The 23,631-nt window shown below is 39.3% G+C and overlaps 1 long non-coding RNA gene across 2 annotated transcripts in view; it reads left to right on the forward strand.

Annotated features, from left to right (window-relative positions):
- The window catches only part of LOC135230692 (uncharacterized), a 141,284-nt gene extending 121,054 nt beyond the window's left edge, over nucleotides 1-20,230 (forward strand). Inside the window, exons 3-4 of one of the 2 annotated variants that reach the window (XR_010321298.1) lie at nucleotides 15,058-15,163; nucleotides 18,258-20,230. This is a non-coding gene — a long non-coding RNA (uncharacterized LOC135230692). Of the gene's footprint in view, nucleotides 1-15,057 lie in introns of both variants that reach the window. The other variant, XR_010321297.1, reaches the window with a different exon arrangement.
- Nucleotides 20,231-23,631: the final 3,401 nt, after the last annotated feature.

Raw genomic sequence — 23,631 nt, forward strand, 5'->3', positions numbered from 1 at the left:
ACAGAGGTAACAACTATCCTGAATTTGATGTTTTAATTCCTGTGAATATTTTTATATCTTGTCTCTCTCTCTTTTTTTTTTTGAGCTATAACTCACATACATATTATTCACCCTTTTAAAGTCCATGGTTTTTAGTATATTCACAATGTTGTGTGACTATAGCCACTATCTGATTCCAGAACATTTTCATCATCTTAAAAAAAAAAAAGTATAGATTACACCTCAAAGTAAAGAAAACAAAAATTCTCACAACTGGACTAATAAGGAACATCATGATAAATGGAGAAAATATTGAAGTTGTCAAGGATTTCATTTTACTTGGATCCACAATCAACACCCATAGGAGCAGCGGTCAGGAAATCAAATGACGTGATGCATTAGGCAAATCTGCTCCAAAAGACTTCTTTAAAGTGTTAAAAAGTAAAGATGTCACTGTGAGGACTAAATTGTGCCTGACCCAAGCTGTAGTGTTTTCAATGGCCTCACAGGCATGTGAGAGCCTGACAATGAATAAGGAAGGTGGAAGAAGAATTGATGCCTTTGAATTATGCTGCTGGCTAAGAATATTTAATATACCATGGGCTTCCAGAAGAACTGTCTTGGGAGAAGTACAGCCAGAGAGATCCTTAGAGGGAAGGATGGAGAGACTTCATCTCACATATTTTGGGCATGTTATCAGGAAGGACCAATCTCTGGAGAAGGACGTCATGCTTGGTAGAAGGTTAGCAAAAAGGAAGAAGACCCTCAACAAGATGGATTGACACAGTAGCTGCAACAATGGATTCAAGCATAACAACAATTGTGAGGAGGGGGTAGGACCAGGCAGCGTTTCCTTTTGTTGTACATAGGGAGGCTATGAGTCAGAACTGACTGAACAGCACCTAACAACAACAGTGACTAAGGATGTTGAGCACCTTTTCATGTGCTATCAACCATTTGTATATCTCAAGAGATGTATACTCAAACCCTTTTCCATTTTTGAAGTGATTTATTTGTCTTTTTATTGTTGAGTTGTAAGAGTTCTTTATACTTTCTGGATACTAACTTTATATTTTCTGCATACTATATTATTTGCAAATATTTTGCCCATTTAATGGGATTGTCTTTTCACTTTCTTCATAGTGTCCTTTGAACTGCAAAATTAAAAAAAAAAAAAAGTATATGAAGTCCAATTTATTTATTAATTTATTTTTGCTGTTGCTTGTGCTTTGAATGTCATGCCTAAGAAACTGTTGCCTAACTTTAGGTCCGAAAGATTTATGTTTATGTTTTCTTCTAATAGTTTATAGTTTTAGCTTTTACCTTTAGGTCTTTGATACATTCTAAGTTATTATTTGTCTATGATATGAGGTAGGGATCCAATTTAATTCTTTTGCATGTGGATGTCCAGTTGTCCTAGCACTATGAGTTTAGGATATACTTTCCTGTTGAATTAGCATTCTTGTTGAAAAATGGTAAATCTATGGATTTACTTCTGGTCTCTCCATTCTTTTCAATTGATCTATATGTCTATCTGTATACCGATACCATGCAGTCTTTGCAGTAAGTTTTGAAATCAGGGAATGTGAATCATTCAATTTTGTGCTTGTTTTTCAAGATTGTTTAAGCTATTTTGGGTACCTTGCATTTCCATATGAATTTTAGAATCACCTTATCAATTCCTGGAAAAAAGGAAGCTGGGATTCGTTAAGGGTTGTGTTGACTTGGTGAATCTGAAGATCAACTGGGGGAGTATTTCTATCTTAAAAATTATTAGTTTCTTTAATCCATGAACATGGTATGTCTTTGCATATGTTTAGATCTTTTTAAAAGTTCTTTCAATGGTATTTTGTAGTTTTCAGTGTACAAGTCCTGTACTTCTTTTGATACATTTATTACTAAGTATTTTATTCTTTTTGATGCTATTGTAAATAGAGTTGTTTTTTTAGTGTCATTATCACATTGTTCCCTGCTAGTATATAGAAATAGAATTGATTTTGTATATTAATTTTGCATTCTGCAATCTTGCAGACCGTATTTATTTTCCACTCTGGATGCCTTTTATTTCATTTTCTTACCCACTTAACCTGGCTAAAACCCCACAGTATAACATTGAATAGAAGTGGTTAGAATGAACATCCTTGTTTTGTTTCTGGTCTTAGGAGAAAGCTTTCAGTCTTTCATCATTAAATATGATGTTAGCTGTGGGTTTTTTGTAGATTCCCTTTAACAGATTGAGGAAATTTACCTTTTATTTATAATTTCTTGAATGTTTTAATCATAAAAGGGCATTGGATTTTATCAATTTTTTTTTCTGCATCTACCAAGATGATCATGCATATATATATATATATATATATTTACCCTTTATCTTACTAATATGGTGTATTACATTGATTTTTGTATGTTGAACCAACCTTGCATTCTTGGTCATGGTGTATAATCATTTTTTATATGTTGATGGATTTTCTTTGTTAGTATTTTGTTGAGGATTTTGTATTAATATTCATAAGGGGTATGATCTATAGTTTTCTTTTCCTGAGATTGTTGTCTGGTTTTGGTGTCAGAATAATTTTAGCCTAATAGAATAAGCTGAGTGTTCCTTCCTCTTTTATTTTTGGGAAGAGTTCATTAAGTATGAATTCTTCTTTAAATATTTGGTAGAACTCACCAGTGAAACCATCTGGCCCTTGGGTTTTTCTCCAGGAGAATTTTTGCTTTTTGTGTTTAGATTTTTTTTATTGTGATAAAATATATATAACATAAAAATTGCTATTTTAACCATTTTTAAATGTACTACTCAGTGGCATTAGTTACATTCATAATATTGTGCCAACTATTACCATTATCTATTTCTAAAACATTTTCATCCCCTCTGCCAGAAATTTTTGATTACTAATTTAATTTTATTATTTGTTATTGGCCTATTTTTATGTCTTCTGGAGGCAGTTTTTGTGGTTTGTGTGTTTCTAGGAATTTGTTCATTTCATCTGTGTTATCTAATACAGTTGTTCATAGTATTTCCTTATAATCTTTTTCATTCCTGTAGCACTGGTAGTAATGTCTCCTCTGTCATTCCCAATTTTAGAAAATTGAATTTTCTCTCTTTTTTTCTTGATCAATCAACTAAACGTCAGGGGTGTAGTGAGGGTAATGAGCACTCAGGGGCATCTCTAAGTTGCACCCCTCCCCTCAATTTCAAGATGAATAGACCTTGATAGTGGTGATGCGTCAGCATAAACACTTTCCTCCCTCTTGTTCGGCTCTCTCAGTCAGATGACTTTCATATTTGTGGTGCCTTGGAATGTCATCCTGCATCTCATCTGAGGCCACCTTGGACTTGTGCCCAAGAATAAGCACCCCCCTCACCCCCTCCCACTATACCTCTACTAAAGGTTTGGCATTTTTGCTGGTCTTTTCAAAAAAATAAATTTTCATTTAATTAATTTTGCCTTGATATTCACTTCTGCATTTTATTTATTTCTGCTCTAATCTTTATTTATTATTATTTTTCTTCCTACTGTTTGCTTTGAATTTGGCTTGCTTTTCTTTTTCTCGTTTCTTAAAGATGAAAGGTTAGGTTATAGATTTGAGATTTTTTAAAAAATATAGACGTTACAGTTATACAGTTCTCCCTAAGCGTGGGTTTAGCTACATCTCATAAATTTTGATATATCAAAATTTTCATTTATCTGAAAATCTTTTCCAATTTCTCTTGTTATTTCTTCCTTGATCAATTTGTTATTTAGGCGTGTGTTGCTTAATTTTCATATATTCATAAATTTCCAAAATTACCTCCTGTTAGTGACTTCTAATTTCAGTTGTGAGAAAACACTTTATATGATTTCAAGTGTTTTTTAATTTGTTGAGACTTTTTTTACGGCCAGATATATGGTGTATCCTCCAGAATGTTCCATGTGGATTTGAGTAGAATGAGTATGTTGTTGTTGAGTGGAGTGTTCTGTAGATGCTTTCTAGGTCTAGTTGGTTTATAGTGTTGTTCAAGTATTCTATTTTCTTGTTCATTTTTTGTCTAGTTGTTCTATTCGTTGTTGAAAATAGGGTTTTGAAGCCTCCAACTGTCATTGTTGAATTGTCTTTTTCTCTCTTCAGTTCTGTCAATTTTTACGTCATGTATTTTGGGGCCACGGTGTTAGGTACATATGTTTTTATAATTTTTATATTTCTTGATTGATTCACCTGTTTATCATTATATAATGCCCTTCTTTCTCTCTAGTAACAGTTTTTGTCTTAAAGCCTATTTTGATTGACATTAGTGTACTCACTCCAGCTCTCTTTTTGTTACTGTTTCTATGGTATATCTTTTCCACACTTTTACTTTCAATCTGTCTGTGTCTTGCGTATACAGAATATAGCTGGATCATGTATTTTTTTCAGATCCATTTTGCCAATCTCTCTTTTGACTGAAGTGTTATTCCATTTTCATTTAATGTAGTTATTGATAAGGTAGCATTTATATCTACCATTTTGCTATTTGTTTTCTAAATATGTTATTTATTTTTGTTCTTCTGTTCTTCCATTACTGTCTTCTTTTGTGTTAAATAGGTAATTTCTAGTGCACCATTTGTAAATGCTAATTTTCTTTCTTAAACCTGGAAACCAGAGATAATAATGAAGGGTGAGAATGGAGTAACTTGAATTAAGAAAAGACAACAAATTCAATTCTGTGGCCTAAAGATATAACCAAGTCTTGATTTCTATTTCCTTGGACAAATTGTGTTTGCTTTTGATATATCGATATACTCCTTTCTGGGATGAAAGAGTAAATTACCGTTGACAACTGTCACTACATTTTTCTCTGTGGTTAACCTTTATGGAAAAGAGAATGTGGTCATTCTTCTTCGTGATCCAAATGCGTCCCTCCTGAAACTGCATGTTGTATTGAACAGCAGAACCTTCGATTTAGTGTTCACGTGAATACGCATACAAAAAGTTTGACACACCAGTCAACCTCAATTGTGCTTCTGCCCTCTGTTCTCCCAGGTGTCTAAAATTCCTACGTAAAACTTTGGCTGCCCAAAGCTCAATGCTGTGATATTTCACACAGGCTTCTCCTTCCCTAACATGGTCCAAGTTCTTCATTTCATTGTTTTCCTTCTTTATAACCCTTATGTCACAATTTCCCTTCCATCTTGATAAATTAATTGACATTTGTTAATTATCTGCTCTCACTTATCACAGTGTTTGACTTCCATGGTTAAAAGACTTATATTCTAGCTCGAATCAAAGTTTTCCTACATAAAATAATCACAAGAAAGCAATTAAGGGTCAAATTGAGCTATGGTGGCACGGTGGTTAACAGCTCAGCTGCTAACCAAAAGGTAGTTAGTTTGAATCTACCAGTCACTCCTTGGAAACACTATGGGGCTGTTCTACACTGTCCTATAGGGTTACTATGAATTGGATTTGACTTGATGGCAACGGGTTTGGTGTTTTGATTTTTGTGTTATACCAGCCACAGGCATAATTGATTAGAGATGAGAGAGGTCAGCAAAGGCCTCAATACTAGTTAGAGAAAGGTTCGTAGAACTCAAATGTACTAGTATCTGGATACGAAGGATTAATATTTTGTTTTCTTATTGTATAACTTATAGGAAAAACTGGGAATTAGGGAAAGAAAGATTTATGGCATTTCAGGGAGGTATCTTGGGTCAAGGCAACACATGCCCCTCATGTCATTAAAAAAAAAAAAAATTTTTTTTTTTTTTTTAGCTTCCTACAAATACTTAGCTTCCTACATGATACACTTTCATCCTATAAACTGAGGGTTTGCAACTCTAAATTTTTCATACTCTTGGGATTTCATGCATAATCCAAGATCAAATAAGCACAGGGCTTGGCCCCAGGAGAGTCTCCATGAGAACTGACTGAAGATGAAGATGATTTCAATGATGCCATACTGACCACTGTTCTTTCAAGATCTAGCCTGAAGTATAACGCTGTCATTGATAGGATAATATCCATGCACCTACAAAGAAGACCAGTTTATATGACTGTTATTCAAATTTATGAACCAACCACTAAGGCCAAAGATGAAGAAATTGAAGATTTTGACCAACTTCTGCAGTCTAAAATTGATCAAACATATAATCAGGATGCATTGATAATTACTGCTGATTGGAATGCAAAAGTTGGAAACAAAGAAGAAGGATCAGTAGTTGGAAAACATGGCCTTAGTGATAGGAATGTTGCTGGAGACTGCATGATAGAATTTTGTAAGACTAACATCTTCTTCATTGCAAATACCTTTTTTCACCAACATAAACGGTGACTATACACATGGACCTTGCCAGATGGAATGCACAGGAATCAAATTGCCTACATCTGTGGAAAGAGACGATGGAAAAGTTCAATATCATCAGTCAGAACAAGGCGCGGGGCTGACTGCAGAACAGGCCATCGATTGCTCATATGCAAATTCAAGTTGAAGCTGAAACAAGTCCACAAGAGCCAAAGTGTGACCTTGAATATATCATACCTCAAGAATAGATTTGACACATTGAACACTAATGATCAAAGGCCAGATGAGTTGTGCAATGACATCAGGGACATCATACATGAAGAAAGCAAGAGGTCACTGAAAAGACAGGAAAGAAAGAAAAGACTAAAATGGATGTCAGAAGACACTCTGAAACTTGCTCTTAAATGTTGAGTAGCTAAAGCAAAAGGAAGAAATGACGAAGTAAAAGAACTGAACGGAAGATTTCAAAGGGTGGCTTGAGAAGACAATGTAAAGTATTATGATGACATAAGCAAAGATGTCTTTAAAGTGTTGAAATCAAAGATGTCACCTTGAAGACTAAGGTGTGCCTGACCCAAGCCATGGTATTTTCAATAACATCATGTGTATGCAAAAACTGAACAATGAATAAGTAAGACAGAAGAAGAATTGATGCCTTTGAATCGTGGTGTCGGCAAAGAATATTGAATATACCATGGTCTGCCAAAAGAACAAACAAATGTGTCTTGGAAGAAGTACAACTAGAATGTTCTTTAGAAGCAAAAATGGTGAAACTATGTCTTACGTACTTTGGACATGTTCTCAGGAGAAATCAGTCCCTGGAGAAGGATATCATGCTTGGTAAAGTACTAGGTCAACAAAAAAAGAAGAAGACCCTCAATGAGATGGACTGACACAGTGGCTGCAACAATGGGCTCAAGCATAAAAATGATTGTGGGAATGGCAAAGGATGACGTGGTATTTCGTTCTGTTGTACATAGGGTCGCTGTGAGTTGGAACTGACTCAATGGCATCTAACAACAATAACAGCAACATACTGACCGCTTGAGTCTTTGGATGTATTATGTCTGTAATTTAAAAAAGGGCTATAGGCAAACAGTTTTCAAATGCTTCGAGCTTCTCTAATTTTAATAGCTTTTCAGAGACGCGAAAAACCAGACTTTCTGCAAACCATTTTTCAAGAATTAGGCTACTTTTCCCTTCGGCAGATCAGTTAGCCTGCCACTTTCTCTCTCTCTTTTTTTAACCTAAATTTGATTTTTGAAGGATTTAATCTCATTCCCTATCACAACATTATTTTTTATAACAGCAGGAAGGAATTTGATAAACTATCCTAGTTTCTTAGATTTGTGAATTTAATTCCCACTTGGTCAAAATGGGCTTCCGTTATGGGGTAAAACCAGATGCACTGAGTTGTTCAAGTCTTAAATATCTCCAGCTTGTTGAAACAACTGCTTTAAAAGTCTTAATGAATATGGTTGCTGAGTTTTTGCTCCCTTGTATTTCTGCTGCACTTGCACTATTTACACTTGAGCTTTTGCCACATCTGGTTAAAACTCAATAACTGTCTTCTCCATTCGCCCTACTTTAAGTTATTGTCTCCCTCAAGGTTTCTCTTCCGTACATTGAACTTCCATTAATTCCTTTCTTTGATTGAAAAGAGGCACAGTGGTATAGTAAGAAGGGTAGGGCATTCGTCCTAGAGAAGCCTGGGTTGGAATCTGTCATGGATTGAATTATGTCTCCCCAAAATATGTGTCAACTTGGTTAGGCCATGATTCCCAATATTGTGTGGTTGTCCTCCATTTTATGATTGTAATACAAAGGTAACATTCCTAATCCAATGTTAAGGGAGTTTCCCTGAAGTGTGGCCTGCACTACATTTTATCTAACAAGAGATAACAGGAAAGGGAAGCAAGCAGACAGTGGGGACCTCATATCACCAAGAAAGCAGTTCCAGGAGCAGAGCATGTCCTTTGGACCCAGAGTTCCTAAGCAGAGAAGCTCCTAGTTTGGGGAAAGATTGATGACAAGGACCTTCCTCTAGAGCCGACAGAGGGAGAAAGGCTTCCTCTGGAGCTGATGCCCTCAATTTGGACTTTTAGCCTACTAGACTTTGAGAAAACAAATTTCTGTTTGTTAAAGCCATCCGCTTGTGGTATTTCTATTATAGTAGTACTAGATGACTAAGACAGAATTTGGTGCTGAAAGTAGGGTGCTACTCTAACAGATACCTAAAATGTGGAAGCAGTTTCAAAACTGTGAATGGATAGAAGACTCAGAAGGAAGTGAGGAGAACTGTTAACAACAGAGAAGAAACAGATGGTGAGAAAAGGCAGCAAATGACTGACAGCAGCAAAACCAGGAGACTAGTGACAGACATCGCTGGAGCTGACCCACATAGAAAGAGATCTGAGTGCCTGTGTGCAGGAGGCTTCCTGGTGGACTGGGGTACCTCCAGGCACTTATCAGTGGAGCTACTGAGATTTGGAACACTTGCCCCAGCACAGCAGATGTGGGTGTGAGGCCTCAGGGCCAAGGGAACAAGGAACGAGGAAGCAGAAGTTGAAGAGACAAGGAACACAGGAAACTGAGTTGCCTCAGTCTCAAAAGGTATGGCCAGAACCTCTGGAGTTTCAAAGGGTGGAGCCACGGCCTCTGGTGTTTCTAAGAGTGGAGACGCTACTCAGATGGACTAGGAGGTTGGTGCACATAAAGCCGAGGAAACGGAGTTACTGTCCCAGTGGGCCTGGAAGGTGGAGTGGAAGCCCAGGCCTGAGGGGCCTCCTCTTGGAATCCAAAGAGTGTGGCTAATTCCTAGAGTCTGGAGGGCAGGGCTATTGTGTAGAAGGTTTCAAAGAGCAGAGGAATATTTTCAAAGCTTTGAGGACTAATATAATGTGTTCTATTGACTTGCTTGGTGCCTGTTATGCCTTCTTTCCCTCCAATTTCTCCCATTTGTGATGAAAATGTCTAGCTTGTTTGTGCCTGTTCTGCCATTATATTTTGGAAGCAGAAAACTTGTATTCTAGATTTCATCGATGGAGAGGAATTTTTTTATTTTGGACTTGGAGTTGATTTAAGACTTTTGCTATGACATGATGGGGTGAATGTGTCTTACATGTAGCAAGGACATGAATTTTTGGGGGCCAATGGGTGGAGTGTCATGGACTGAATTGTGTCCCTCCCAAAATATGTGTCAACTTGGTTAGGCCATGATTCCCAATATTGTGTGGTTGTCCTCCATTTCATGACTGTAATTTTATGTTAAAGAGGATTAGGGTGGGATTATAACACCCTTACGAGGTCATATCCCTAATCCAATGTAAAAGGAGTTTCCCTGGAGTGTGGCCTGCACCACCTTTTACCTTATAAGAGATAAAAGAAAAGGGAAGCAAGCAGAGAGTGGGGACTTCATACCACCAAGAAAACAATGCCAGGAGGAGAGCATGCCCTTTGGACCCAGAGATCCTGTGTAGAGAAGCTCCTAGTCTGGGGGAAGATTGATGACAAGGATCTTCCTCCAGAGCTGACAGAGAAAGACTTCATCTGGAGCTGATGCCCTGAATTTGGACTTCTAGCCTACTAGACTGTGAGAAAATAAATTTCTATTTGTTAAAGCCGTCCACTTGTGGTATTTCTGTTATAGCAGCACTAGATGACTAAGGCAGAATCCTAGCTCTGAAATTTGCTAGCTGGAAGATCTGGGATATTATAAGTTTTCTGACACTCAGTTTCATTACACTTACCTTAAATTATTATTAGGGTTAAGTAAAATAATCCATGCAACAGCATCTAGTATGATATTTGCATATAGTAGCACTCATCCTGCCTATTTTTTTATACTTATCTTTATGAACTTGGCCATAATCAAGAAACAATAATATGGCTTGATCAAACTTGGTTCTATATTCTGCCTGTGCTCTATAAACTGCTATTTATCCCCATTCTGAATTCTTAGTTACCAGTGTTTCCTATATTATTTATATAATCATTTTTTATCCATGTAATACTTGATGCTTATAATGTGCTGTTGTGCTTTCATATGCTTTAGTGTGCTTTTGTAATGTGTAGCATGCACAAAGTGAAATTCATCTAGTTAGCTCATCATTCTATATGGGGTATTGCTACATGGTCTGCTTTTTCTGTGCATCACAATCTTAACTGCAGTGTTTATGTGGTCAAGAAATTCAATTATAACAGAAGTGGGACTCTTCAACTTGGAGCTGTATGAAGATAGTAGAAAATATCTATTGAGCTCCAAAGAAACATGGTAGCAGCTGAATTCTGGATTTTTATACTTTTCCTCTTGGAAATGATACAGAGCAAGAAGTTGAATGAAAAACAATTTCACAAGCACCATTTTCAGTGACACTAGGAGGCCCAGAAAACTCTTAAACTATAAATTATCAGTATGTGCTGCCGAAAGCAACCGAGGTCAGTAGAAGCATGCAATAAGCTGCATGGTAAATGGTGATGGGCAGTGGGAAGGGTGATGAGTGTGGACGGCATCTTCTGTGGAGAGTCTCTGGAAACACATACATGTTCACTTCCACAAGGGGAGTGCCTCATCCAGAGTGGCAACTGCAGGGAGCTGGGATGAATTCTTTCCCAGTTTTAGCCCTGAAAGTCCCATGTCCCAGGAACCCTGTCAGTCTTGGGCAAACTGGGATAAGATTGAACATGTTGTAGCATTGTGGTGAGGTGGGAAGTGCCTGATGGCCACCAGAGTGGCCAAACGAAAAAACCAAACTCATTGCCATTCAGTCGAATTCCAATTCATAGGGACCCTGTAGGACAGATTAGAACTGTCCCATAGGGGTTCCAAGGCTGTCAGTCTTTATGGAAGCAGACTGCTGCATCTTTCCACAGTGGAGTGACTGGTGGGTTTGAACTGCCAGTCTTTCAGTTAGCAGCCAAGTGCTTAACCACTGTGACATGGGGGTCATAGATTACAGAAAGTACATGCAAAAATATACCAACAAAACATGAGGCTATTATTCTGGAAGAAAATAAATGTGTCCCTTGGTGGCAGTAGCTGGTGAAGAAGCCAGAGGATCATGTGGGTTGAAGACATTCTGAACCTTAAAGGCAAAGGAAATGTGTTTGCATAGATGCATCATTAATGCAAAAATGAAAAAAAGGAAAGAAATAAAGTCTGCTGCAATGCGGGAGGAAGAGTTTGAGCTGCGAAGTTTGGAGGACTGGCAGACCTGTCCTTCCCTTTTACCCCTTAGTAACCTTCCTCGAATAGCTGGTCCAGGAAAATCAAACTCATTCAAATGTGAGTAACAGAAAGGAGTTGGCAGGGCGTCTATACAGAGATACTATTAAACCGTGGAAAAGAACAGGAAAGTTTTTTTACAGATGAAGGAAAAATACCTGAAAATTGTTGCCACAAAGTGGATGAAAACTGTAACTTAAGATGCCACGAATTGAAACAAAACAAAAACCCTAAGAGAGTAATAACAGCTATTAAAGAAATTATACAAAGCAGAAATACAAGGACTCTGGACCAGACAACAGGAGATGATGATCAAATTAGAGGAAGAGGTGAAATGGAATTTGGCAGAAATTGTGAAAGAAATAAAAGAAAAAGACAAAATTATTTCACAAGTGAAGACTAAATTAGGTGGAGTATGAGGAATTATAGACACTTTTGAAAGCACTGTAAAGAACAAAGGAGATAAACATGAGAAAAGTGAATGAAACAATCAAGAAATAAAGAGATAAAAAGGGCTAGGGACAAAATTATAGGAATAAAACACAAGCAAGAAAAATTAAATATATGCTTATAGAGTTCCCTAAAGAGAACAAGAAAAAAAAAAGGGGGGGGGAATATTTAGAAATACAATTTAAGAGAACTTTTCTAAAAAGATGATTTGAATCTGCCTGTTTAAAGGACTTAAACCATGGACCAGGAGAAATTGATTTAGAAAAGTCAATACCAAGAATATCCTAAAATTATTAGAATAAAGACAGAATTATTTTGGGTGAGGAGGTAAAAATATTGCATCACTAATAATGGAAAGAGATCAGGCAGGTTTCAGACTTCTCTAAAGATGCAAATCAACCGCAGAAGACGGTAAACTATCCTTATAAAATATTCCAACAAGGAAAGAATGGGCTAAAGATTTTATATATGGAGGTATCTGTCATGTCTAGAACACTACAGAAAAACAGTTTTGAACTTGCAAGAACACAGGGAATATTATTCATGTAAGTCTGTCTTGAGAAAACTGTTAAGAAGACAAACTCCAGCTGACCAAGCAATGGCTGGGGACATTTTGGTGAAATGATTGACAAAGAGCATTAAATACACTTAACTGTAGGAGTCCCTGGGTGGTGCAAATGGTTAACATGCTCAGCTGCTAACTGAAAGGTTGGGGGTTTGAGTCCACCCAGTGGCATCTTGGAGGAAATTTCCAGTGATCTACTTCCAAAAAATCAGCCATTGGAAACTCCATGGAGTAAAGTTCTACATTGACACACATGGGGTTTTCATGAGTTGTGATCAACTTGACGGCAACCAAATTGACAGCAACTGGTTTTATTTAACTGCAGATCTAAGTCCAAAGCAAAGGAAGGAATAATGATGACTCAATAGCGAGATGGAATAACACAAGGGGTAAAGCTTGAAAGCAGGCTCAGGGGGGTAGGATCCAGAATATATTGTAAGGAGGTGAGATAGTTCTTTCATTTTGCAGAAGGAAGAAGGCAAAGCTGATTTTGATGAAGGAAGATGCTTTCTGTTCTTCTTCCAAGAAGTAAAAGTCAAGTCCATCCGCTGAAATCAGAGGGCTAGGACTGCAGTAAGGGTCAGCAGTATACAGAAAAAATGACACAAAATAGAACGGGAGACCAAGCTTCCAGAGAATCATAGTAGAAATATGTGTAAGAAGAATTTGCTGTTTAAAGAAAACCTGCATCAAGTCTTTTAGTTAAACTATTGGAGCCCTGGTTGCTCAGTGTTTAAAAGCCATGGTTGCTAACCAAAAGGTTAGCAGTTCAAATTCACATGCCATTCCTTGGAAATCCTATGGGGCAATTACTTCTTCTCTGTCCCATAGGGTTGCTATGAGTCAGAATCAACTCAGTGGCAATGGGTTTGGTTTTGATTTTTGACTTTACATCTTCTGTAAGTTGGATGTACACAGTAGCTTGAGACAGATTTTGTATTGTTTTGCATCTGTGGACATATTGCTTTGCATGTTTCTTATGCAAATCCATTCACCTAGTTTCATTTGTCCTCTACATTATGACTCACTAAGGGTATAGGATATCTTCCTATTCCGCCCTCTCCAGTACTCTACACACTTCAGGTGTTTATTTAATAAAGATTTGATAAATTAATAAATGAAACACACCTATAATGCTCCACTCTGCTTAATATTTACTTAAAAAAACCTCAGTTTTAAAGATCCCCATAAAATAATTCTGATTTTTAATAATCTGTAATTTTCAGGCTCTGAGAGTAATATATAAACTTGAAACTCCTGGTAAAGCTGAGAACAAAAATGACGATGAAATTTACAAATGCTAAACTGCCCACACTTTTGAGCTAATAGGTCAATGTGTAATATGTAGCTCAACATCCCTCACTTAGAAAGTCTAATGAATTTGGAAGAGTATATGGAATGCGTGCTCTTAAGTCATGCTCCAGATGGGCTAATCAGGTAAGGATTCAATAGCAGGTGTGAACTGAAAAAGGCAACTTGCCTGGTCATTTCAGGGTCATTAAACAATCAAGTATCATAAAACTATAGGATTATATCAACTAAGGGTGGGAATAAGAATCATTTTCTCCAAGAGCTTTAATTGAGTGGTTGAATTGTTTGCTTACTGGTATGGCCAAGATAGCATTTCCAAGTCTTCCTTACCAATTGCCCACTGACCCACAGAAAATTTGAGAAGTACACATTTTACTTTATTGTTAATTTATTGTGAAAATGTTCCTCATCACAATTTTGTGTGAAAGAGAAAACACCTGAGGATTAATTATGTCCAAAATGATTTATAGTTACCAAATTATTATTTACGCAAATCATAGAAAGGCTGAGAAGAAGAAAAGTAAGCAAGACAGGAAAGAATATTAGAAAGTTTTGATACTCTAAGGAGCCCTGGTGGCGCAGTGGTTAAGTCCTCAGCTCCTAACCAAAAGGTTAGCGGTTCAAACTCACTGTCCACTCTGTGGGAGAAAAGACCTGGTGATCTGCTCCTGTAAAGATTATAGCCAAGGAAACACCATGGGGCAGTCCTACTCTGTCCTATAGGGTTGCTATGAATTGGAATTGGCTCAAAGGCACAGAACAACAACAAGCATTGTATAATTTATCTCATTAAGTGAGGAAAATTTCAGAATGATAATTCAGAATATCTGTAACAATAGCTATGTCTTGGTATGGAATAATTCCAAGACTAAAGGTAAAAGGATAGTCTAATTCAGCATGAGGGAGCCAATCCTATTATTTTACTCTTTAAGAAATGTTCCAGATCTAATAGTTACAGCTTTAACCACTGCATGTATTGAGGGAACAGAACTGGGATGTAGTTGAAGGAGCACACATTTTTGTAAAGTATGACTACTTTTAGAATTGTGCTCTTTTAAAGAATTTTCTAAGTAAGATCAAATTGACATAGCAACTCGAAAGGTTAGACGAGAAGCTTCGGGGACAGTGAATCTAAGCCAATGGTGATGGAACAATTTGGAGAAGGATGGTGAGAATATTTGCACAACTTGAAGAATGTAATCAGTGTCACTGAGTTGTACATGCAGAAATTATTGAAACGGTCTATGACCATGTATATTTTTACAGGAAGCAAGGAAGGAAGGAAGGAAGGAAGGACGGACACACACTTTGGAACCAGGCAGAACTGGGTTCAAATCCTCACTGCAGCATATACTGACTGTGGGATCAGAATGTAAGAATACCTTCTTTGTTGGATTGTTATTAAACATTAGCAATAATGTGAGGAAAATACTTAACATAGTGCTAGGCACATAGCAAGTATGTGATGAATGGTAACGATTTATTATTACTATTTTGTAGCCAGAAATTTTATTAAGGCTAAAAATCTCTGAGTAACAAAGCACCCACGAGTTTCAAACAGCCATCTGTTTTAAGCAACATTCGTACTATAAAATTTAGCTCAGTAAAATGATTGGAATCCCCTCTTAAAACTCAACATAATGAGATTTTGCCTGCACCAGAGAAAAGTCATTAATGACCTAATTGTCAAATGGAATGGCCTGTTTTCAGTCATCTTCTTATTTATCCTCTCTGTGGCATGAGATGTACTGACTCTTGTTGTCTTCATTCATTCATTTTGAGTCCTCGACAGTGCTCTCTCCTGGTTCTTTTAGACTCCTTTCCTGTTGTTGGGATTTTGAAGGGGCCTTTTCTTCACTTCCTGATCTCATCTTTTGTGAAGACTTCCCTTAAATTCTCCAGGCAAAGTCAACACAGTTCACCCAAACTTATTCAGTACTCAGTATATCCTATCAAGAGAAGGAATGTTATCACTCAGAGAGAAGACAGAGAGTGAAGAGTGAACTGAAGACAAATCTCCTGATTTTAAGTTAACAACTTAAAAGAAAACACCAAGAGGCAAAGAGAGGCAATGGCATCAAGGACCTGAGGGGACAGATTGGTCTTGAATAGAAGAGGCACCTTCATCCATTCAGTCTAGACAGGGCCAGATAGGATAGGGCGAGTAGAGACTGTTTAGCAGGTATTGGGGTCAAAAGTTCGAGGAAATTCATCTTAACATTTTCTTGGTGAAGAAGGAGGCATTGTTTTCTGCTATACATTAAGCAGGAGTCAACAAACTTTTTCTGTAAAGGCCAGAGAGCCAGTACTTTAGGCTTTGGGGGCAATATGGTTCCTGTCACAACTACTCAAGCAGTCATAGACATTACTCTAAGTGAATGAACACAGCTGTGTTTCTATAAAACTTTATTTATAAATAGGCCACATTTGGCCTGCGAGCCATAGTTTGCTGACCCTTGCATCGAGTCTTTCAATTGCATCAAATTGAATTGCATTGAATTGGGTTGAGGTTGGGCTGAAGGTTCGAAGGGAATATCGGACTAGTCTTTGTGGGGAAAGGGGATGGGTGAGTGCTGCTTAGAGAACAAGAAAGAAGACACAAGTGCAGCTAGGGGTTCACTAGTGTGAACTGATGTTTTGGCTGTGGCTCCGCTTGCATTGCTTTGTGGGTCTCTCACAATTTTGAGTTGCTCCTTCTTCTGAGATTCCAGAGCATTGCCTGCATTTCTGGCTGAACACAGAAGTCTCTCCCATAAAATTGTGGACGATTTTAGGGCAAAGCCTTTGCTTTATTTATTTGGTAAAAGCCTGACTCCCCTCAGTTTTCAGCTGAAGATCATGTTCTTTAGCAATAGACATATGCCTCTCTGTCACTGTAACAAAACAAGGGCCTTCTCCTGGACCTGGGCCACAATTGCCAGGCCTGTCTCACTTCATGCTGAATCCACCCAGGCCTGTTTCTTCCTGTGAGGACTGGTGACTAATGTAGTGGCTGTTAGCAGGTCAGAGAAGCTGAAGTCATGCAGCAATTATGGCACCACACACACGCACTGTTTTATCTGTTCTCCCCACCCCACCCCCATCTTCCTGTCTTTGGAACAAAAAAATTCTCTGACTTCACATGGCCAACACAGCTGTCCAACTGGCCGAAAACACAGACGTGAATGAAGTCAGTGAAAGGATGAGTCACTGCACAACAGTGTCATTTAGATGCACCTCCCCCCTTCCCAACTCCTCCGGATTTGGGGTTTACTGCTTGGGAAGTAGCACTTTGCCACATCTACAAAGGCAATGTGAAGGAAGAGCCTTTTGGGGGGAGTAGTAGCTCACTTGGCAAATTGGTTGTTTATTCCTGGTCCACCTAGTTAAGTAATATTATTTGGATCTAATGAGGAGATAGTAGGGTTTAAGGCGCACAGAAAGATTACAGCCTAGGAAACCCTATGGGGCAGTTCTACTCTGCCATATAGTGTTGATGTAAGTGGGAATTGACTTGACCACACACAACAGCAGAGACAGAGAACTCAGTGACTTGGTGGTGTTTTGCATACTTTCTAGAAAAGAGACGCAAGCATGCAATTCAAGGCCCAAATCCATACAATTTAGTTATCGCCTAATAATATTTCCTGGGCCATGAATCATGATGTAGAGTGAACGTATTACTGGAAAAACTAGTAGGAACCAAGACGAATGTTATTCCTTGGCACTATTGTTCATGCCAATTCATGAAAAATCATGAAAGTGCCAATAGCAGGGCCAATGGCACTCCTGAGAATCTAACTTGAGGCTAGTAGTTTTTATGTCTTTAATTGGATCAGTGTAGGCATGGATCAGGTCCCTGAGTGGCAGGAATTGTTTGTGCTTGACTGCTAACTGAAAGGTTGGTGATTCGAACCTGCCTAGCAGCACTGTGGGAGAAAAGACCTGGTAATCTGCTCCCGTTAATGATTACAGCCTAGTTAAGCCTATGTGGCAGTTCTACTGTCTTATAGGGTCACTATGAGTTGGAATTGACTCAACGGCACACAACAACAACAACTAACCAAAAGTTTGGTGGTTCAAATCCACCTAGCAGCACTGCAGAAGAAAAGCCTGGCAATTTGTTTCTATAAAGATTACAGCCAAGGAAACCCTATGGGGCAGTTCTACTCTGTAACACATGGGATCATTGTGTCGGAACCGACTTGACAGGAATAGGTTTGGTTTTTTTTTCTTTTTTGGCATGGATTAAGAATCTATGAAACCAGATCAGTGATAATAATATTATCAGTGACATTATGCACAATTTATTTACTAGCCGAGATCTCTGCCTTTTGTGATGAATTCCTTTGCTTTGTGTCTTGAGGATGATACCATGCAGAATATGGAAAGATCAGATTGGTTGAAATTTGTCCTACTTCTCACATTGCTCTTGTTTTCTGCTCTTTTACGTCTGTGGTCAAGCCTTGTATCTCTCTCTTTCAAAGTTCTCTTTCCTCTGCATTGGAACCTGCCTCCTGGGGGATGAACTTGGATTTTCAGAGTGAGGAGAAGAGAGAGAGACAACACTGAAGCTGAAGGAGCAGCTGCTGTCCACATCACTGCCAAGGCCTGGCAGCGGGTTCCTGGGGAAGCAGTAGACACCTGGTTCACACAGGACCAGCACAGCCGGGTCCAGCTTTTGATGGGCAGAGCATTGCTTCCTTCGTCACCAAAGTGACTGGCCCTGTGATCTTGCTACAGCCTGCTGAAACCAAGAGGGACATCCTGCAGCCGGGATGCCTCAGAGGAGCAGGTGCAAGTCATATTTCACTAATGAACAATGGGCATTTTGCACACACAGAGGCTTTGATCTGAGAGCTGAAAAGCCCCTCTGTTGGGCAGGATGTTGGCGGAGGCAGATAGTAGTAAGAAGCATTGGGAAGGATTCTTTTCCAAGAAAGTCTGTGGAAAAGGTATCATCAAATAATTGCAGAGTCAAACCCTCCCATTCTCAAGAACTTCTTGGGAGAAAGCGATGTATTTGCGGGAACAAAATATTCATCAAACCGTAGACCCTCATACTGGCAGGTGTAGCCCAAACCTCCATCTCTACCCTTAACCCCTACCACATCAGTGCTACCTGTTTGCCGAGCCTGTGCTTAAATATTTCTGATAAACATAAAGACCAGTTGCCATTGAGTTGAGTCTGACTCATGGTGACCCCACGAGTGTCAGAATAGAACCGTGCTCCATAGGGTGTCCAATGACTGATGTTTCAGAAGTAGACAGCCAGACCTTTCTTCTGAGGTGCCTCTGGGTGGACTCCAACCTCCAATCTTTCAGTTAGCACCAAGTGCGTTAACACTTTGCACCACCCAGGGACTCCTCTGGTAAACATAAAAAAAAAAAAAACAAAAAAAACTTGTAAACATAGAATCCAGTAATTCTTTTGGTTCATTAATCAACTGATTCCACCTTTGGATTGTTCCCAAAATGAAAATAAAATCTTCTGTATTAAATTTAAATATGTCTTCTACCCACTGATTTCAGTTTTGCCCTTTGGGATTATGTTATAGACTGAATTATGTCTCCCCTAAAGATATGTTGTAGTCTTTAATCCCTGTCCCTGTGAATGTGATTGCCTTTGGAAATAGGTCTTTTTCTCTGAAGATGTTATCAGTTAAGTTAAAGAGGTCATGCCAGAGTAGGGTAGGTCCTAGTTGCTTCCCAGTGGTGTCCTATAAAAGGGGAGGACAGACATGGAGACAGAGTGACACAGGGAGAAGAAAAATGCCATGTGAAGCTACATCTGAAAGTTAAGAAATGACCAGGGCTACCAGCAACTGGAAGGGACAAGGAAGGATCTTCCCCAAGAGTGGACAGAGAGAGCATGACCCTGTCAATGCCCTGAATGTGGGCTTCTAGCCTCAAGAACTGTGAGTCAATAACTTTCTGTTCTTTGAAGCCACCCATGTTGCCGTACTTGGTTATGGCAGCCCGAGGAACTAAGACAGGGCTAGACAGGACAATTCTACTTGAGGAGGAGTGCGTCCATGGGAGATGCTTCCAAGTATTTGAAGACCACTTTCATGTCTTCCAGGAAATATTAATAGGACATCTTTGTAATAAGTTGCCGTCTTCATGTACTAAATGGTACCTTGTCCTCACAGTGAACTCAAAGGCTCTGTGCCAACCTATTGTCTCTCTCCCTAAAGAATTATCAGAATCACAGGCTTTTTGTGATGGAAAAGACCTTAGAGACGTCTTATCTAAGCCCTCAGTTCACAGATAAGGCAACGGAGGCTCATGGAGGCCAAGCTACACAGGTAGTTCAAAGCTGCGGCAAGAGTCTCTGACCACCAGTCTGGTGCTGTGCTCCTGTATCATATTGCAGGAGTCACTGGGATTCTGCACTAGGCAAGGTGCAAATTCTCCATCCTATCCTTGAAGAGCCCAAGACTTCCCTCATCTCCCCTCCTTTTCCCCACAATTTGCTCTCAGGAAAGATCTGATGGGAGACTATGAATTCCCACCAATGTGTTCCTATTCTCAAGAGTATTTACATTCTTTCCTTTCACTTTTCATTGGGGAAAAGGGGAGAGTAAAGAGTGCTGGGCAAGGGATTTGAGGCATTATAAAGCAGGTGATGTAGGGGCATTAGGAAGAGGAAAAAGGGAGTGTATTAGTTTCTTAGAACTGCCATAACAAAGTGCTACAAACTGGGTGGCTTGAAAATAAAGACATTTATTGTCTGACAGTTCTGGAGGATAGAAGACCAAATCCAGGGAATTGGAATGGCCATGCTTTCTCTGAAGGCTCTAGGGGAAGACCCTTCCTTGTCTCTTCCAGTTTCTGGTAGCTTCAGGGATTCCTTGGCTTGTGGCAGCATAACTCCAATCTCTGCCTCCATCTTTGCAAGGCTGTCTTCCCTCTGACTCTCTCTGTGCATCTCTTCTTAAAAGGACACAGTCATATTGATTTAGGGTTCAGCCTGCTCCAGTAGGAGCCCTGGTGGTGCAGTGGTTAGACCTCAAGTTAATGATAATTACGTCTGCAAAGACGCCATTTCCAGAAAAAGTCGCTTTAACAGGAACCTGGGCGTAGGACTTCAATATACCCTTTTGGGGGACACAAATCAACCATAACAGAGGGTATGTCTATGTAAGAGCAAGGCCTCCTGGGGGCAAGAACTGGGGTATTTTCAAACGTGTAAGGACATGTTAAAAGGAGCCCTGGTGGCTCAATTGTAAAGCTCTCGGCTACTAACCAAAAGTCGGTGGTTCGAACCCACTAGTGGTTCTGTGGGAGAAAGGATCTAGTGATCTGCTCCTGCAAGATTGCAGCCTTGGATACCCAATGGGGAAGCTCTACTCTGTCCTGTAAGGTCGCTATGAGTTGGAATGTACTTGACAACACACAACAACAACAATAACATGTTTGGTACAGCCAATGCCAGCCAAACAAAGGGCATAACCTCTTCATGTGAACACTATGAGAACAGTTGGTGATGAATCAGGAGATAGACCTCAAAGAAGAAAACCAGGCACAAGCAAATTCTTGCATAAATGCTGGGCGTACCAAGTGCCAGTTTGGTTCAAAGCATTAAATCACACAATCACATCCATGGACTTGTATAAGGGGCAGTGTGATTGTAGAGTAGATGCTGCATGCGGGCTCAGGGGCAGAGGAAAGGAGAATGCAAGTACCTAACTGGGCATGTGCAGTTGAGAGAAGGCTGGGCATAATGAAAAATGCAAGGAATGGGGTATATAAAAATGCACTGGGGAAAGGTGGAAAGACATGGGTTCACAGCCTCATGTGGAAAGGCATTGAGCCATGGTGTCAGCAGGGGTCCTTTGTGCCCGGGAAGGTTTTCTGTGTTGCCATTCTTCGTTAGGTTCTGAGCAAGCAGAAATATAATGCTTCAGAGAGACAAACGTCACTGCCTTCAAATTATTCCTATTGCTCTTGAACCATAGGCTGTTTAGGTGGATACTCTACAGCAGAGTAACTAATTCCAGAGCCCTGGTGAAACAATGGTTAAGCACTTTCCTGCTAACTGGAAGGTTGGCGGTTCAAACTCATCCAGTGGTTTTGCAGGAGAAAGGCTTGGAATTCTGCTTGCATAAAGATTACATACAGCCTAGAATATTCTATGACGGCAGTTCTACTCTGGCATACAGGGTCACTATGAGTTAGAATGGACTAGATGGCACACAACAACAACCACAACCCCGCTGGAGGGAAATCTTCACCTCATATGCTTCCTTTCCTGGTCAGGACTGGCTCAGGACCTGAACAGGGCCAAACCACAGAGGCCAGACCTCTGTGAATTAAGCTGAACAGGGCTAAGAAAAACAGGGATGAGACTGTTGGTGTGGGTTATTCACATTTTCCTCCTTTTCTCCTTCTCTTACCTTATCAGAATTTATTTGTCCCATGTACCATACTCCCTGGACCTCGTTATTTTCTAAGGAACCTATCAACTAATTCTGCAGGAGCATTACTGGCTAATTCAAATGTAATGCCATCATCAGACAACATTTGGCACAGAAGTGAGAACGGGCAAGACAAGTGATTTTACTCAAAGGAATATGTGTATGAGTGAACAGATAAAAGGAAAATTGGGGACTGGGTGTGTGTGTGTGTGTGAGAGAGAGAGAGAGAGAAAGGGAGAATGAATCAACTTGAAGAAACTATCCCTCCATAAGATTGGGAGTTATAAGCTGAGAATATGGTACTGATTCCTCTATATCCCTTCAAGCTCCTCCAATTCTCTTTACCACTGTTGAAAATAATCACACTCCAAAGGTCTGCTGTTCTAATAGTTTTCACAACTGCTAAGGGTTTTCAACAACCTTACTATAAGCGTTCTTTATTATAGTGAAGGAGTCCTGGTGGTGCAGCAGTTAAGCGCTTGGCTGCTAACTGAAGTGTTGGTGATTCGAACCCACCAGTTATTCTGTGGGAGAAAGATGTGGCAGTCTGCTTCCATAAAGCTTTATAGCCTTGGAAACCCTAAACCGGAAGTTCTATTCTGCCCTGTGGGGTTGCTATGAGTAGGAATAGACTCCTCGTGATGGGTTTTAGGAGCCCTAGTGGCTCAGTGGTTAAGCTCTTGCCTGCTAACTGAAAGGTTCCAGGTCCAAGCCCACCACCTGCTCTATGGAAGAAAGACCTGGCAGTCTGTTTCTGTAAAGATTACAGCTTTGGAAATCGTATGGGGCAGTTTTACTCTGTCCTATAGTGTTGATATGAGTAGGAATTGACTTGATGGCAATGGGTTATTATAACAGTCTTCAACAACCTTATTTTTCCTGATTAGTAACATTTGAATTAGGGGATTACATTTTCTTTTTTTTTTGGTTCAAATTTGTCTTTTTTAATTCAGTTGGCATTTGCTTCCCTTAAATTTTTTTTTGAGAAGTAAACCGTGCCTGTGCTATTTTTTACGCTGAAAGATGTATACTTTGATCAACAGAAACAGCCCAGCTTTGCTGCTTACACCTATTTGTGATTGGAACTTTTCATTCAAAACCTTAATGGTGAGTTTGAGCCCTTTAAATCCTAAATGTTTGTGCTTTTCTACATAGTGGGCCACAGCACTGTATTTTTAGACTCTAAGCTGACGTATGACTGTTACGGATTGAATTGTGTTCCCAAAATGTGTGTCAGCTTGGCTAGTCCATGATTCCCAGTATTATATGATTGTCCACCATTTTGTCATCTGCTGTGATTTTCCTATGTGTTGCAAACCTACCTCTATGATGTTAATGAGGTGGGATTAGTGGCAGTTATGTTAATGAGGCAGGACTCAATCTACAAGATCAGATTGTATCTTAAATCAATCTCTTTTGAGATATAAAAGAAAGAAGTGAG

Source organism: Loxodonta africana, chromosome 1 (assembly GCF_030014295.1).
Source record: "Loxodonta africana isolate mLoxAfr1 chromosome 1, mLoxAfr1.hap2, whole genome shotgun sequence".
In the NCBI taxonomy this organism is placed as follows: domain Eukaryota; kingdom Metazoa; phylum Chordata; class Mammalia; order Proboscidea; family Elephantidae; genus Loxodonta; species Loxodonta africana.